General features: G+C 44.1%; 1 protein-coding gene across 1 annotated transcript in view; it reads left to right on the forward strand.

Moving 5' to 3' along the window:
* ADSS1 (adenylosuccinate synthase 1) overlaps nt 1-16,629 on the forward strand; it is a 512,348-nt gene that overhangs the window by 275,966 nt on the left and 219,753 nt on the right. The gene's annotated exons all lie outside the window — the stretch shown is intronic.

Below are 16,629 nucleotides of genomic sequence, written 5' to 3' on the forward strand. Positions count from 1 at the left end.
CATCTCCATTTGAGCCTATGTCACATCATGTAGAACTTTTTGTTTTATTGAAAGCCCTTAAAAAATACATGCACACACACACACACACACACACACACACACACACACACACACACACACACACACACACACACAATATCCCAGTAAAACCTACTAACTTAGTAATAACACACAAAACTATGCACATCTTTGAATATTGAAGTTTTACCCCCTAATAGGAACAAAAGTTAAAAACTGACAGCCACACACACAGACTTGAGCTAAACAGAAAGAAAAATTATCCATGCTAAGATGCATGGTAGAGCCTGTGATTCTATTAAGTGCCATCTGGTTTCCCTTATCTTTATAGCTCTCCCAGCTGGGAAAACACTTGAATGCTTTCAAAAAACATTTTCTTCAAGCCATTTCTCTTTATCAGATTGTCTGCTAGTGACAAGAGAATCAGATACAGAATTGTTTACTAGAAAAAAAGACCTTATAATATTGAATATTCTTTTTTCATTTACTTGCTTTGTTTTGAAACTTGTTACTATATAAAGATAATTGCATTAACCCAGTCATTCCCCTATGCTAGAAGGAGAAAAAGCACACTATTTTTCTTTTGTCATGCTCTTTTAACCAGATGACCCATTTTGTGTTGCATTGCAGGGAGTACATTTCTTAAAACTGAACAAGGAGAAAGAGAGAAGAAGGGAGAAAGAAACAAAAAGAATAAACAGAAGCACCTATTTACATTAGTATCCCTATTACACTTATAAAAATAACTGAAAAAAAACTTTATAACATGCAGAGAAATAATTCACCACTTAGGTAATACTGTTAAGAAAAAAATTTGTTTTACTTTCAGTTAACTCTATCCCTCCTCTTCCCCTCTCCTGAGTATTTTTCCGAACATTAATGACATGAAGTAGGGCATATGCTTTAGAGTGCTCTACAAGTTTAACAAAGTCCAAACAAGTCCAATATTTTCAGATTTTCTTGTTCTGTCCTGTTTCACAAATACAATTATTGCTTTATAATCCCACATTCATCAGTTTCCAATTTATTGATTTTACCCTCCAAATGTTAGTGACATGAACTGGGGCCTATGCTTTAGAGTCCCATACAAGTTTAATAAAGTCCAAGAAAGTCCAATATTTCCAAATTTTCTTATTGTATTCTTATTCATCTCCATCTCCCAAACCCTGCCTCTGCTTTATCTCCAGTGCACTCTCAATTCTTCTAGTCAACTGCTGTGCTTTTTTCCCTCTCTCAAGCATTTTCCATTGAAACACTGGGAAAGGTTTAACTGGCATAGTCTCTATGTGGTATTTATTACCAGAAGAACAATAAGCTGAATCTCCTTCTGTTTCACAGCTCACTTTTTGTTGGATTAAATTTTGTATTTCTTCCTTAGCATGTACTTCATCAAAAATGTTTTTGTTCCTCCTATTTTGGAGATAGCTGGGTACAGCAGTTTGAATCTCATGCCTGCTTCTCAACAACGAACTTCTGTAACCCTTTTGAAGATGTTGACCAGATTAAGTAAGCATGATCTGCGATTGACAAAACTGAATTGGCTTAAGTCAAGAGTTTGTATGCTGTCTATGTCCTTATTTATTAATTCCATAATGACCTTTTCCATAGCCTTACAGATGAGTCTGGTCAGGCTTATAGGTCTATAGTTGCCCAGGGGATGACTGTTGCAGTCCTCCTCTCAGCCAGTACAAACATAACATTAACTAGAATGAATACTTCTCAACTGATATATTTGATCAAGTTTTTCCAGGTGGGATTAACAGTAACTACCAGAATAAAATTGTTAAAAAGTTCAGAGTAGGGGAGTCAATACATAAGGGTCTGAATTCAGAAAACTCTGACACATTGTGTTAAGTGAATTTGCATAAAGAGCAGTAACAAACAGGGTATGTGTGATTCAGAAAACCAGGCTCCATGACATGTGCAGCCCAAGAAACTCAACAGCCATGCTATATGCTAATCACCATGTATTGAGAAGATGTGTGTGATAATGAGCTAAAACAAATTAACAAAGTGATTCAGCAACATATAAATGCCATGGAATGGAGCTGCATCCACTGTCTATTTGAAACTGGCTCAGTCCTTATGTTCAGATTGACTAAATTGCTAAATAATGTTATTGGTTGCAAGAGGGTCTTATTGCTATTGCCATGCACAGTGGTCCATGACATCACCCTTTGAGGTGAAACGTCATCCAGCCATGCGTAACATCTCCTGGACTCCATGGCATTGGCACTGTGTACCTGTACCATGTTGGTAGGGACATCATTCAAGATACTGTGGTCATGTGTCAGCCTCATCTGCAGGCCCATTGGGAGCTGCAGAGTACTTATCCCTGTGGACACTTCAGTGTATGTGGCTTCAAGTGTATTAGCTATGGGGACTTTTCAGAGTCTACTGGGGACACAGTGTGGGGTATCTCAGGCATCTTACTAGAGAATACTCCATAAGGTTTTTTGGTGCCACACTTTAGCATGTGTGGATAAAATGTGATTCCCATATACCCCACATGAGAGAGAGACATCACCCTGTAGGATTTCTGTGATATAGCCTGTTTTAACATCAGCTGAAGCATTTTGTTTAAAAGAGCTTTCGTCTACTACCAACTGCAGGGTGATGAAACCAGACAAAGGGGGTGGGGTAGTTATAATGACCAATGTTGACTACTCTGGTCACATGCAGAACATTATCTGTGACTCCGAGACATATGAGCTAGTGTCTGCATTTGACGTTCACAAGGCATACACTAAGATTGATTGGCAACTCTATCAGATGCTTTGTGAGGGAATGATTGATATGAATGAATACAAATACTTACAAGTGGAACATCCTGTCATACCCAAGTTATTTGGGATACCTAAAATCCACAAAATTGTAAATCCCCCATTTAGACCAATTGTCGCGGCCAGGGGTTCCAAAACGGAACCATTAGCATCGTTTATAGACATTACGACCAAGAAGGTTTTAGACAGCTTGTCACATGTATTAAAGGATTCATGGCACTGCCTAGATTGCCTCAGGGGACTATCTGGTGTATCATTAGGAGATTTTTTATTTGTAACTGTGGACATTACCAACTTATTTTCAGTCATCCCCCACGAAGTTGGTTTGGAATGGTTTGATAGGAGTGTGGGTAAACACAGTGACATACACCAGATCAAGAGAGGCTTGTTGGTCGATATGATGCATGTGGTACTGGAGAACAACTATATAGGATTTGAAGATGAATTCTATAGACAACTGACTGGTGTGGCAATGGGCGCTAGGTGCGCACCTATATATGCCAACCTTGTTTTAGCTGAATGGGAGGAACAATGTGTGTTGGAATCCAATTATAAATCTAGGTTAATCATTTACTTGAGATTCTTTAATGATATTCTGTTCCTATGGAGAGGTACTCAGGATGAAGTGGAGGGGTTTATTAATTATTTAAACAACACCACTTCATTTTTGAGATTTTACACACAATGTTGATGACAAGACGATAGATTACTTAGACCTACGTTTATATATAAAAGAGGGTGCATTAGAATCCAACATTTACAGGAAGAAAACTTACAGTAACTCATTTTTACATTTTGACAGTTGTCACCCCCATTATATTAAGAAGAACGTGGCCAAGGGACAGATGATTAGGTTGTCACGTATTGTTAGTGAGGACAGTAAATTTAACAGTGAACTGGGAGTTCTGATGGACTTGTTTGTCCAAAGGGGCTACCCTTTGGACATGCTAACTTCACTTCAAAACGAAGTCACCAGAAGAAGGGTCACTGATTTCATTCCTATCTTGAAAGACACAAAAAGGGTAGTTGACAACAACAAAGTAAGAACCACTAAACGAGAAAACACAAACATTCCAACTGGAATGGTTCCACAGCATAATTCACTAGCTATGGAGGTTAAAAATATCATCCAGAAGACTTGGGAATATACTATCCCCACAGAATTACATGACACGCTGGGTAAAACCCCCTTTTTATTAACAGTAGGGGAATAAACATTAAGGAGTGTCTAGAGAGTACATCGAAAAATTTTGGTCAAAGACCTGCTAAGATGGCTAAGTGTGGCAGTTGCAAAGCATGTAAATACATCAACGATGGCTCCTATGTTTCTGTGAGTAACTACAAATAGACATTAAAGAGTCCAGGTTATTGCAACTGCAACACCAATATGGTAATCTATGTAGCCACCTGTCTTTTTTGTCCAGCATTCTATATAGGTATGACAACTAGAAAGTTGAGACGCAGAATTCTAGAACATTATAGGGACATCAAAAACAAGAAACCTACTAATTCATTATACAATCATACGAACAACTGTTCCAATTTTAAAAAAGTTTTGTTTTTTTGTTATAGATAGGCTTTGGACAAAAGAGTTTGGGGAGATTACAAAACTATCCTTGAGGTTAAGGAATGCCTTTGGCAGATTCGATTAGATGCCAATAAAGCCCCTGGCATCAATGAAGCCTTTTCCCTAGCTTGCATATTAAAGCACAAGGCAGCTTGTATCTAACACTTTCACTATACACTTTGAACAATATATGAACAACGACCTAACATTTATGTAATTATTTATTTATTTTACATATATTTTATATTATTTATATAATTGTAGGTATGATATGACCATTTATAATTTGGTACAATTTTATAGTTTTCGACTAATACAGAGTTCATATTTCAAAGTTTTTCAATGAATTTAAGTTTGTATACAAACATTTAGTTTTGCATTTTTGTATTATTGTATATTATTAGTGAGAATTGATTTTTGTAGTTTATATTAGAAAATGCTTGAATTGGGTAACTACAAGGTTAATTGACACACCATAAGATCATTAGAAGTAGTGACTCATTATGTTTAATTGGTTTTGATTATTATAATGATTACTAAAAGTATATAAAGATTTTTTAAAATGGACAGACTGACTCTGAAGATGCCCTTCCAGGGTGAAAGCACTTAGTCAGTGATGTTTTTGTATTTCCAATAAAAGGTTGGTGATTTTATCTTGGCAACACCGTTGTGCTTTTTATTTTTACTAGTCTATTCAACTTTTTGGAGTTCATTGCACAGCAGTCTACATATACAACACAGGAAAAAGCTGAAGCTTTTAGTGCGACTGCTTCCACAGCCCAGTCTGAAAATGAAGTGCTAGGTTGACCCATGGAACCACTAGCAGACCCTCAGATGCTGAGCACAAAACCTGGGCTGAGCAATAGGGCACAATAAGCTCATTTAAATAGCAGGGACCAGGTCATGAAGGGATAGATACACTAATACAAGAATCCAGAAGATGATCTTTAACCAGATATAGAGCCAGTGCAGGCTGTGTGAAATTAGTAATGGGCAATACCACTAAGTCACCTGGCTGCAGAACTCTGCACCAGCTGTAACAGATCAAGTTCAGCATTAGGCAGCCCTGCCATACCACTAACCTGGCGGCAGAACTCTACACCAGCTGTAACAGATCAAGTTCAGCATTAAGCAGCCCTGCCATACCAGTAATTCAGCTGGCTGCCGAGCTCTGCACCAGCTGTAACAGATCAAGTTCAGCATTAGGCAACCCTGCCATACCAGGAAGTCACCTGGCTACAGAACTCTGCACCACCTGTAACAGATCAAGGTCAACATTAGGCAGCCTTGCCATACCAGTAAGTCACCTGGTTGCAGAACTCTGCACCAGCTGTAACGGATCAAGTTCAACATTAGGCAACCCTGCCATACCAGGAAGTCACCTGGCTGCAGAACTCTGCACCACCTGTAACAGATCAAGGTCAACATTAGGCAGCCCTGCCATACCAGTAAGTCACCTGGTTGCAGAACTCTGCACCAGCTGTAACGGATCAAGTTCAGCATTAGGCAGCCCTGCCATACCAGGAAGTCACCTGGCTGCAGAACTCTGCACCACCTGTAACAGATCAAGGTCAACATTAGGCAGCCCTGCCATACCAGTAAGTCACCTGGTTGCAGAACTCTGCACCAGCTGTAACGGATCAAGTTCAGCATTAGGCAACCCTGCCATACGAGGAAGTCACCTGGCTGCAGAGCTCTGCCCCAGCTATAACAGATCAAGTTCCGCATTAGGCAGCCTGCCATACCAGGAAGTCAGCTGGCTGCAGAGCTCTTCACCAGCTGTAATAGATCAAATTAAGAATTAGGCAGCCCTGCCATACCAGGAAGTCACCTAGCTGCAGAGATCTGCATCAGCTGTAATAGATCAAGTTCAGCATTAGGCAGCCCTGCCATGCCAGTAAGTCACCTGGCTGCAGAGCTCTGCACGAGCTGTAATAGATCAAGTTTGGCATTAGGGAGCCCTGCCATACCAGTAAGTCACCTGGCTGCAGAGCGCTGCATCAGCTGTAACAGATCAAGTTCAGCATTAGGCACCCTACCATAACAGCAAGTCACCTGGCTGCAGAGCTCTGCATCAGCTGTAACAGATCAAGTTCAGCATTAGGCAGCCCTGTCATACCAGTAAGTCACCTGGCTGCAGATCTCTGCATCAGCTGTAACAGATCAAGTTCAGCATTAGGCAGCCCTGCCATACCAGTAAGTCATGTGGCTGCAGATCTCTGCACCAGCTATAAGAGATCGATTTCAGCATTAGGCAGCCCTGCCATACCAGTAAGTCACCTGGCTGCAGAGCTCTTCACCAGCTGTAACAGATCAAGTTCAGCATTAGGCAGCCCTCCCATACCAGGAAGTCAGCTGGCTGCAGAGCTCTGCACCAGCTATAACAGATCAAGTTTGGCATTAGGCAGCACTGCCATACCAGGAAGTCACCTGGCTGCAGAGCTCTGCATCAGCTGTAACAGATCAAGTTCGGCATTAGGAAGCTCTGCAATACCAGTAAGTCACCTAGCTGCAGAGCGCTGCACCAGCTGTAACAGATCAAGTTCAGCATTAGGACCCTACCATAACAGCAAGTCACCTGGCTGCAGAGCTCTGCACCAGCTGTAACAGATCAAGTTCAGCATTAGGCAGCCCTGCCATACCAGTAACTCACCTGGCTGCAGAGCTGTGCACCATCAGTAACACATCAAGTTCAGCATTAGGCAGCCCTGCCATACCAGTAAGTCACCTGGCTGCAGAGCTCTGCACCAGCTGTCACAGATCAAGTTCAGCATTAGGCAGCCCTGCCATACCAGTAAGCCATCTGGCTGCAGAGCACTGCACCAGCTGTAACAGATCATGTTCAGCATTAGGCAGCCCTGCCCCACCAGTAAGTCACCTGGCTACAGAGCTCTGAACACTCTGTAACAGATCAAGTTCAGCATTAGGCAGCCCTGCCATACCAGTAAGTCACCTGGCTGCAGAACTCTGCACCAGCTGTAACGGATCAAGTTCAGCATTAGGCAGCCCTGCCATACCACTAAGTCACCTGGCTGCAGAACTCTGCACCAGCTGTAAGATATCAAGTTCAGCATTAGGCAGCCCTGCCATACCAGTAAGTCACCTGGCTGCAGAGCTCTGCACCGGTTGTAACAGCTCAGGATCAGCATTAGGCAGCCCTGCCATACCAGTAAATCACCTGGCTGCAGAGTTCTGCACCTGCTTTAACAGATCAAGTTCAGCATTAGGCAGCCCTGCCATACCAGTAAGTCACCTGGCTGCAGAACTCTGCACCAGCTGTAGCAGATCAAGTTCAGCTTTAGGCAGCCCTGCCATACCAGTAAGTCACCTGGCTGCAGAGCGCTGCACCAGCTGTAACAGATCAAGTTCAGCATTAGGCAGCCCTGCCATACCAGTAACTCACCTGGCTGCAGAGCTGTGCACCATCAGTAACACATCAAGTTCAGCATTAGGCAGCCCTGCCATACCAGTAAGTCACCTGGCTGCAGAGCTCTGCAACAGCTGTCACAGATCACGTTCAGCATTAGGCAGCCCTGCCATACTAGTAAGCCATCTGGCTGCAGAGCACTGCACCAGCTGTAACAGATCATGTTCAGCATTAGGCAGCCCTGCCTCACCAGTAAGTCACCTGGCTACAGAGCTCTGAACACTCTGTAACAGATCAAGTTCAGCATTAGGCAGCCCTGCCATACCAGTAAGTCACCTGGCTGCAGAACTCTGCACCAGCTGTAACGGATCAAGTTCAGCATTAGGCAGCCCTGCCATACCACTAAGTCACCTGGTTGCAGAACTCTGCACCAGCTGTAAGATATCAAGTTCAGCATTAGGCAGCCCTGCCATACCAGTAAGTCACCTGGCTGCAGAGCTCTGCACCGGTTGTAACAGCTCAGGATCAGCATTAGGCAGCCCTGCCATACCAGTAAATTACCTGGCTGCAGAGTTCTGCACCAGCTTTAACAGATCAAGTTCAGCATTAGGTAGCCCTGCCATACCAGTAAGTCACCTGGCTGCAGAACTCTGCACCAGCTGTAGCAGATCAAGTTCAGCTTTAGGCAGCCCTGCCATACCAGTAAGTCACCTGGCTGCAGAACTCTGCACCAGCTGTAACAGATCAAGTTCAGCATTAGGCAACCCTGCTATACCAGCAAGTCATCTGGCTGCAGAACTCTGCACCAGCTGTAGCAGATCAAGTTCAGCATTAGACAGCCCTGCCACACCAGTAAGTCACCTGGCTACAGAGCTCTTCACCAGCTGTAGCAGATCAAGTTCAGCATTAGGCAGCCCTGCCACACCAGTAAGTCATCTGGATGCAGAGTTCTGCACCAGCTGTAGCAGATCAAGTTCAGCATTAGGCAGCCTTGCCACACCAGTAAGTCACCTGGCTACAGAGCTCTGCACCAGGTGTAACAGGTCAAGTTCAGCATTAGGCAGCCCTGCCACACCAGTAAGTCACCGGGCTGCAGAGCTCTGCACCAGCTGTAACAGATCAAGTTCAGCATTAGGCAGGCCTGCCATGCCAGTATGTAACCTGGCTGCAGAGCTCTGCACCCGCTGTAACAGATCAAGTTCAGCATTAGGCAGCCCTGCCACACCAGTATGTAACCTGGCTGCAGAGCTCTGCACCAGCTGTAACAGATCAGGCGACCCTGCCACACAAGTACGTAACCTGGCTGCAGAGCTCTGCACCAGCTGTAACAGATCAAGTTCAGCATTAGGCAGCCCTGCTACACCAATACGTAACCTGGCTGAAGAGCTATGCACCCGCTGTAACAGATCACGTTCAGCATTTGGCTGCCCTCCCACACCATTATGTAACCTGGCTGCAGAGTTCTGCACCAGCTGTAACAAATCAAGTTCAGCATTAGGCAGCCCTGCCATACCAGTAAATCACCTGGTTGCAGAGCTCTGCACCAGCTGTAACAGATCAAGTTAATCATTAGGCAGCCCTGCCACACCAGTAAGTCAACTGGCTGCAGAGCTCTGCACCAGCTGTAACCCAAAAAGTTCAGCATTAGTCAGCCCTGCCACACCAGTAAGTCACCTGGCTGCAGAGCTCTGCACCAGCTGTTACAGATCAAGTTCAGCATTAGGCAGCCCTGCCACACCACCAAGTCATTAGGCTGCAGAGCTCTGCACCAGCTGTTACAGATCAAGTTCAGCATTAGGCAGCCCTGCCACAGTAGTAAGTCAACTGGCTGCAGAGCTCTACACCAGCTGTAACAGATCAAGTTCAGCATTAGGCAGCCCTGCCACATCACTAAGTCACCTGGCTGAAGAGCTCTGCACCAGCTGTAACAGATCAAGTTAATCATTAGGCAGCCCTGCCACACCAGTAAGTCAACTGGCTGCAGAGCTCTGCACCAGCTGTAACCCAAAAAGTTCAGCATTAGTCAGCCCTGCCACACCAGTAAGTCACCTGGCTGCAGAGCTCTGCACCAGCTGTTACCGATCAATTTCAGCATTAGACAGCCCTGCCACGCCAGTAAGTCATCTTCCTGCAGAGCTCTGCACCAGCTGTAACAGATCAAATTCAGAATTAGGCAGCCCTGCCATACCAGTAACTCACCTGGCTACAGAACTCTGCACCAGCTGTAACAGATCAAGTTCAGCATTAAGCAGCCTTGCCATACCAGTAAGTCACCTGACGGCAGAACTCTGCACCAGCTTTAACAGATCAAGTTCTGCATTAGGCAGCCCTGCCATACCAGTAAGTAACTTGGCTGCAGAACTCTGCACCAACTGTAACAGATCAAGTTCTGCATTAGGCAGCCTTGCCATACCTGTAAGTCACCTGGCTGCAGAGCTCTGCACTAGCTGTAACAGATCAAGTGAAGCGTAAGGCAGCCCTGCCATACCAGTAAGTAACCTGGTGGCAGAATGCTGCACCAGCTGTAACAGATCAAGTTCAACATTAGGCAGCCCTGCCATACCAGTAAGTCACCTGGTGGCAGAGCTCTCCACCAGCTGTAACAAATCAAGTTCAGCATTAGGCAGCCATGCCACACCAGTAAGTCACCTGGCTGCAGAGGTCTGCACCAGCTGTAACAGATCAAGTTCAGCATTAGGCAGCCCTGCCATACCAGTAAGTCACCTGGCTGCAGAGCTCAGCACCAGCTGTAACAGATCAAGATCAGCATTAGGCAGCCTAGCCATACCAGTAAGTAACCTGGTAGCAGAGGTCTGCACCAGCTGTAACCGATAATGTTCAGCATTAGGCAGCCCTGCCATACCAGTAAGTCACCTGGTGGCAGAACTCTGCACCAGCTGTAACAGATCAAGCTCAGTATTAGGCAGCACTGCTACACCAGTACGTAACCTGGCTGCAGAGCTCTGCACCCACTGTAACAGATCAAGTTCAGCATTAGCCTGCCCTGCCACACCATTATGTAACCTGGCTGCAGAGCTCTGCACCAGCTGTAACAGATCAAGTTCAGCATTAGGCAGACCTTCCACACCAGTAAGTCACCTGGCTGCAGAGCTCTGCAGCAGCTGTAACAGATCGAGTTCAGCATTAGGCAGCCCTGCCACACCAGTAAGTCACCTGGCTGCAGAGCTCTGCACCAGCTGTTACAGATCAAGTTCAGCATTAGGCAGCCCTGCCACACCAGTAAGTCACCTGGCTGCAGAGCTCTGCCCCAGCTGTAACAGATCAAGTTCAGCATTAGGCAGCCCTGCCATACCAGTAAGTCACCTGGCTGCAGAACTCTGCACCAGCTGTAACAAATCAAGTTCAGAATTAGGCAGCCCTGCCATACCAGTAACTCACCTGGCTGCAGAACTCTGCACCAGCGTTAAAAGATCAAGTTCAGTATTAGGCAGCCCTGCCATACCAGTAACTCACCTGGCTGCAGAACTCTGCACCAGCTGTAACAGATCAAGTTCAGCATTAGGCAGCCCTGCCGTAACAGTAAGTCACCTGGCGGCAGAACTCTGCACCAGCTGTAACAGATCAAGTTCAGCATTAAGCAGCATTGCCATACCAGTAAGTCACCTGGCGGCAGAACTCTGCACCAGCTTTAACAGATCAAGTTCTGCATTAGGTAGCCCTGCCATACCAGTAAGTAACTTGGCTGCAGTACTCTGCACCAGCTGTAACAGATCAAGTTCTGCATTAGGCAGCCTTGCCATACCTGTAAGTCACCAGGCTGCAGAACTCTGCACCAGCTGTAACAGATCAAGTGCAGCATAAGGCAGCCCTGCCATACCAGTAAGTAACCTGGTGGCAGAATGCTGCACCAGCTGTAACAGACCAGGTTCAGCATTAGGCAGTCCTGCCATACCAGTAAATCACCTGGCGGCAGAGCTCTCCACCAGCTGTAACAAATCAAGTTCAGCATTAGGCAGCCATGCCACACCAGTAAGTCACCTGGCTGCAGAGCTCAGCACCAGCTGTAACAGATCAAGATCAGCATTAGGCAGCCCAGCCATACCAGTAAGTAACCTGGTAGCAGAGGTCTGCACCAGCTGTAACCGATAATGTTCAGCATTAGGCAGCCCTGCCATACCAGTAAGTCACCTGGTGGCAGAACTCTGCACCAGCTGTAACAGATCAACTTCAGCATTTGGCAGTCATACCATAATAGTAAGTCACCTGGCGGCAGACCTCTGCGCCAGCTGTAACAGATCAAGTTCAGCATTAGGCAGCCCTGCCACACCAGTAAGTCACCTGGCTGCAGAGGTCTGCACCAGCTGTAACAGATCAGCATTAGGCAGCCTAGCCATACCAGTAAGTCACCTGGCTGCAGAGCTCTGCACCAGCTGTAACAGATCAAGTTCAGTATTAGGCAGCCCTGCCATACCGGTAAGTATGCTGGCGGCCAAGCTTTGCACCAGCTGTAACAGATCAGGTTCAGTATTAGGCAGCCCTGTCATACCAGTAAGTCACCTGGCTGCAGAGCTCTGCACCAGCTGTAACAGATCAAGTTCAGTATTAGGCAGCCCTGCCATACCGGTAAGTATGCTGGCGGCCAAGCTTTGCACCAGCTGTAACAGATCAGGTTCAGTATTAGGCAGCCCTGTCATACCAGTAAGTCACCTGGCTGCAGAGTTCTGTACCAGCTCTAACAGATCAAGTTCAGCATTAGGCAGCCCTGCCATACCAGTAAGTCACCTGGCTGCAAAGCTCTGCACCAGCTTTAACAGATCAAGTTCAGCATTAGGCATTCCTGCTATACCAGTAAGTCACCTGGCTGCAGAGCTCTGCACCAGCTGCAACAGATCAAGTTCAGCGTTAGGCAGCCCTGCCATACCAGTAAGTCACCTGGCTACAGAACTCCGCACCAGCTGTAACAGGTCAAGTTCAGTATTAGGCAGCCCTGCCATACCAGTAAGTCACCTTGCTGCAGAGCTCTGCACCAGCTGTAACAGATCAAGTTCAGCATTAGGCAGCCCTGCCATACCAGTAAGTCACCTGGCTGCAGAACACTGCAACAGCTGTAACAGATCACGTTCTGCATACAGGGTCTTGCAGTAGCATAATCTAGAGGAGGACAAGGGATAAACAATAATCAAGGTCAAGATTAACATTAAAATATTTAAAAGTAACAAACTAATTAATGATTAAAATGAATTGTGCCAACTCCATGTGTCCTGATAACATACCTGTTGATTAGGGATTCCAGCTGAGATTCCTTTTAACAAAATTGCTAAATGAGGTTATTTACCAGATTTTTACTATAAAGCTCTATTGTAGCGACACACAATGGTCAGTATATACAGATTCAAAGCAGGTATCATGTGAAAAAGAAAACTTTATTTGTTAAATTTGTCAGAGTTGCTTTCATTTGAAAAGAGTAGCCAGGGTTGATCAGTGGGAAAACAATTCTTAACCTTTTAAGTAGGCCACTAGCTGTCCTTTGTTGGCAAATTCTTTAATGTCTCATTAAGACTAGTTAGGGCTCTATTTATAAACTAGGAGTCTGTCATGTAAGCTTATGTTAAACATGGCTTAGCTAAAATTATTATGACACCATCTCTCTGTATAATGAGTTTCTTTTTTATAAGATATTACATGTTGGAATGTCAGTCCCAAAATAGAATAACCTTTTCAAGAGTGTTTCATAGAGAGCTATTAGGAAACCTTTTCACCTCCAAGGATTGTATAGTGCAATTCTGGTTTTGCCACTCATAAATTAAATTTAAATGATGAAGTACATCTTTTCAATGTATGGTAGCACAGTTGACCAAGTACTTACTTTAACAGTATGCCTTCAGGAGGAACATGTATCAGATCTGAGTAGCCCTTCTGCTTTCTTTCAAGATAACTTTCTGTATATTATTGTATTGAATGAGAGATGGTTTCATTATGTCTGGACTTTAATGCATTGTATGTTGTCAGCGAGCCTGCTATAACGTTCGATGTGTAATGCTATCTTACTTCAGATTATAAGCTGTTAGTCACTCTTTAGTAAATGAGTTCTGTGGGTAGGCATTTTTTGTCACTGGAGTTCAAAGAACAAGTTCCTTATTTGAAGAATTAAAGAAAATGTAAGCCTGTGCAAGCTATGCAATGACTGGAATGAGTCTATTATCTATGATGCACACAGGATGGAACCAAAGCTGTTTATGACCAAAACACAGATACTACTAGATGAGTTTGTACAAGCATGTGGGACAGGAAAAATGTAAAAATACATAATTTATTGTTTAATGCTAATAAACTATTTCTGCTGAAGTTCTGTTGTTGAGAGATAACTGCTGAAGCAGCTGCACTGCCGAAGCTGTTATGCTGGATATTAGATAATAACTACTCACAGCACTGCATTCATGGAAACATGCCAAAATAAGGAGAGATACTATTAATGCACCAAGCTTTGCCACCTACTTTACAGTGTGAGCAAATGGTAGCTTTTTGGGTTCTGAGTTTATTTGCCTGAATGTACCCATAAAGACTTAAAAAGTAAAAAGTCATGGGCATACAGAAGCCATATAGCTGAAATACAGATTAATCCTTAACGGATCATTTGCATATATCCCATGGCCTCCACTATGGATGTTTAAGATATTACACAGTGAAGATTCTAGCTTGTCTGGGTCTTTTTTGCAGTTTTTACTGAATTGTTTGTCTATGCAACATTTTTACTCATTGGGTTACATTTTTAAACAGTGAGATATTCTGGTTCCTTTAATGATATTAAAAGGCTCTATCCCAACCATTAAAGGAATTTCTGTCAAGCAGTGATGCAGTTGACCAAAACCGAAGTAAGGCTAGCAGCATACTTGGTTTCATATGTACCAGCTTTACTTATGTATTGCTTGTTTGTCCAATTGTTGACTAGGTAAGGTGGTAAAGTACAACATCTTTTCCATTCACTTCTCGGACCCCAAGCTAATACAAGACAAAACATGTTAAAGCAAAGATACAAAATAATGTTGCATTGTAACTCAGTCCAAAGAAAGACAAGTGCACATACTTACAGATGAAAAAAAAAAAAAAAACTCAATGACATTATTGGTTTAGATAGAGGTGTATAGTTTGTGAAATTTACACAAGTTAATAGATACATAAAACACCACATCCTGTAATGGCACCAAAATTGAAAGCTAGTCACACTAAGCTACTTGTTATAGTTATTAGTCCCAGAAAATCACCTATTAATTTCTGGCACTGATAGGATTTGTACACTTACTCATCATAAACCATAGTGTTTTGAAGGTGATGATTTATAATGCAGTGTACAAGTTGTACATGGAATGCACTGTTACACGGACTGAATACCATGGATGGCTTTCCTTTATAATTGTAGATGTTGGAAACCCACCAGGGAGAGTTACACAGACCAGCCTCCTATATTTGCCCTGGCCACAGCTGGTATGTGTAACAGACATTCACTATGCCACCAAGACAATATTATATTCTGGCAGTAATCTTTGGCATGGACCATGGTGGCTCTGTCCCATGATTCAGACTTCTTCTATGCCAAAAGGGAGCCTTCTTGAATTCCATCCAAAGGCTACTAGGCTAATAGCCAATTTAGATGTCAGAATTCATCTCTGATGAGAAGGTATAAATCTTCTATCCAAAGAAAATCTCCAGTATTCTTAAAAAAAAAGAAAGAAAGAAATTCATTAGAGGGCCTAGCATGAGCTAACCCTGCTTTCACGATGTGGTATTTTGCAGCTCAGAGATGGTAGCTGCTATGAGGAAATACTTTGTTATCAGCTAATTTGCATGTCTCTAAATCACAGTTACTATTCAACATGAAAATCACTGTTGATCTGTATGTCATGGTGGTAAACTGCTGCTTATGTAGGCATTGGCATTCTCCCCCACAGTCACTCTGTCACACACATAAGTACACATTACAACACAAACACACACACGCACACAGACAGACACACACACACACACACACACACACACACACACACACACACACCACAATCCCCATACCTGTCCCTGATGTCTGTGCCCTCCTGTGGTCCACCCCATCCCTGTAATAGTTGAGGTGCTATTATGGAATGATTGTAGCTGCCCTGGTGTCTAGTGTCCCCCCTCCATCCCTACACTGCTGCACCTGTGGTTATGGCAGAATTGGTGAATCCCTGGCATCTAGAGTTTAGCGTTTCTCCCCATCCACTCATCCCCATACCACTGTACATGCCATTGTGGCACAATTGTTAAATCCATGGTGTCTAGTATTTCTCCCCACCCCCCAATACCTGTACTGATGTCAATGCCGTAATGATACATCACTGTACACTAATCCCTGGTGTCTACTGTTTCCCCTCCACCCGATTCCTGTACTGGCATCAGTGCTGTTATAGCACTTCACTGTACAGTAACTTCTTGTGTCTAGTGCTTCTCCCCACTCCCCCACCCAATCCCCATACTGATGTAGGTGCCATTATGGCACTTCATTGTACAGTATTCCCAAAGATCTAGGGGCACCCATTACCCCTGATCCCTTTAATGATGTTGCTGCCATTATAGCACATCTCTGTAGAGTAGTCACATGCATCTAGTGGCTCCCCACTCCCCCTGATCCCTGTATTATAGTTGTGTTAGGTAGTTGAACATGACCCATTGGCCATCATGCTGATCTAAATGGCCAAGCAATTTATTGAATTGCTGACTTGTATGCCTTCCAGGAGGTGGTTCCAGGGGAACTAGCACATCCCCCCAGACTGCCTCATTAGCATTCAGCTCTACATGGTTCTGTACGTCTTCATGCTAGAGCACCATGCAGCACCATGTTAGGGCTGTTCATGCATCCTAAAATGTTACTGTGACTTGTGCACAAAGATGTAGATGTTACTGTG

Source organism: Protopterus annectens, chromosome 6.part0, assembly GCF_019279795.1.
Source record: "Protopterus annectens isolate FY-2018-M chromosome 6.part0, PAN1.0, whole genome shotgun sequence".
NCBI lineage: Eukaryota > Metazoa > Chordata > Ceratodontiformes > Protopteridae > Protopterus > Protopterus annectens.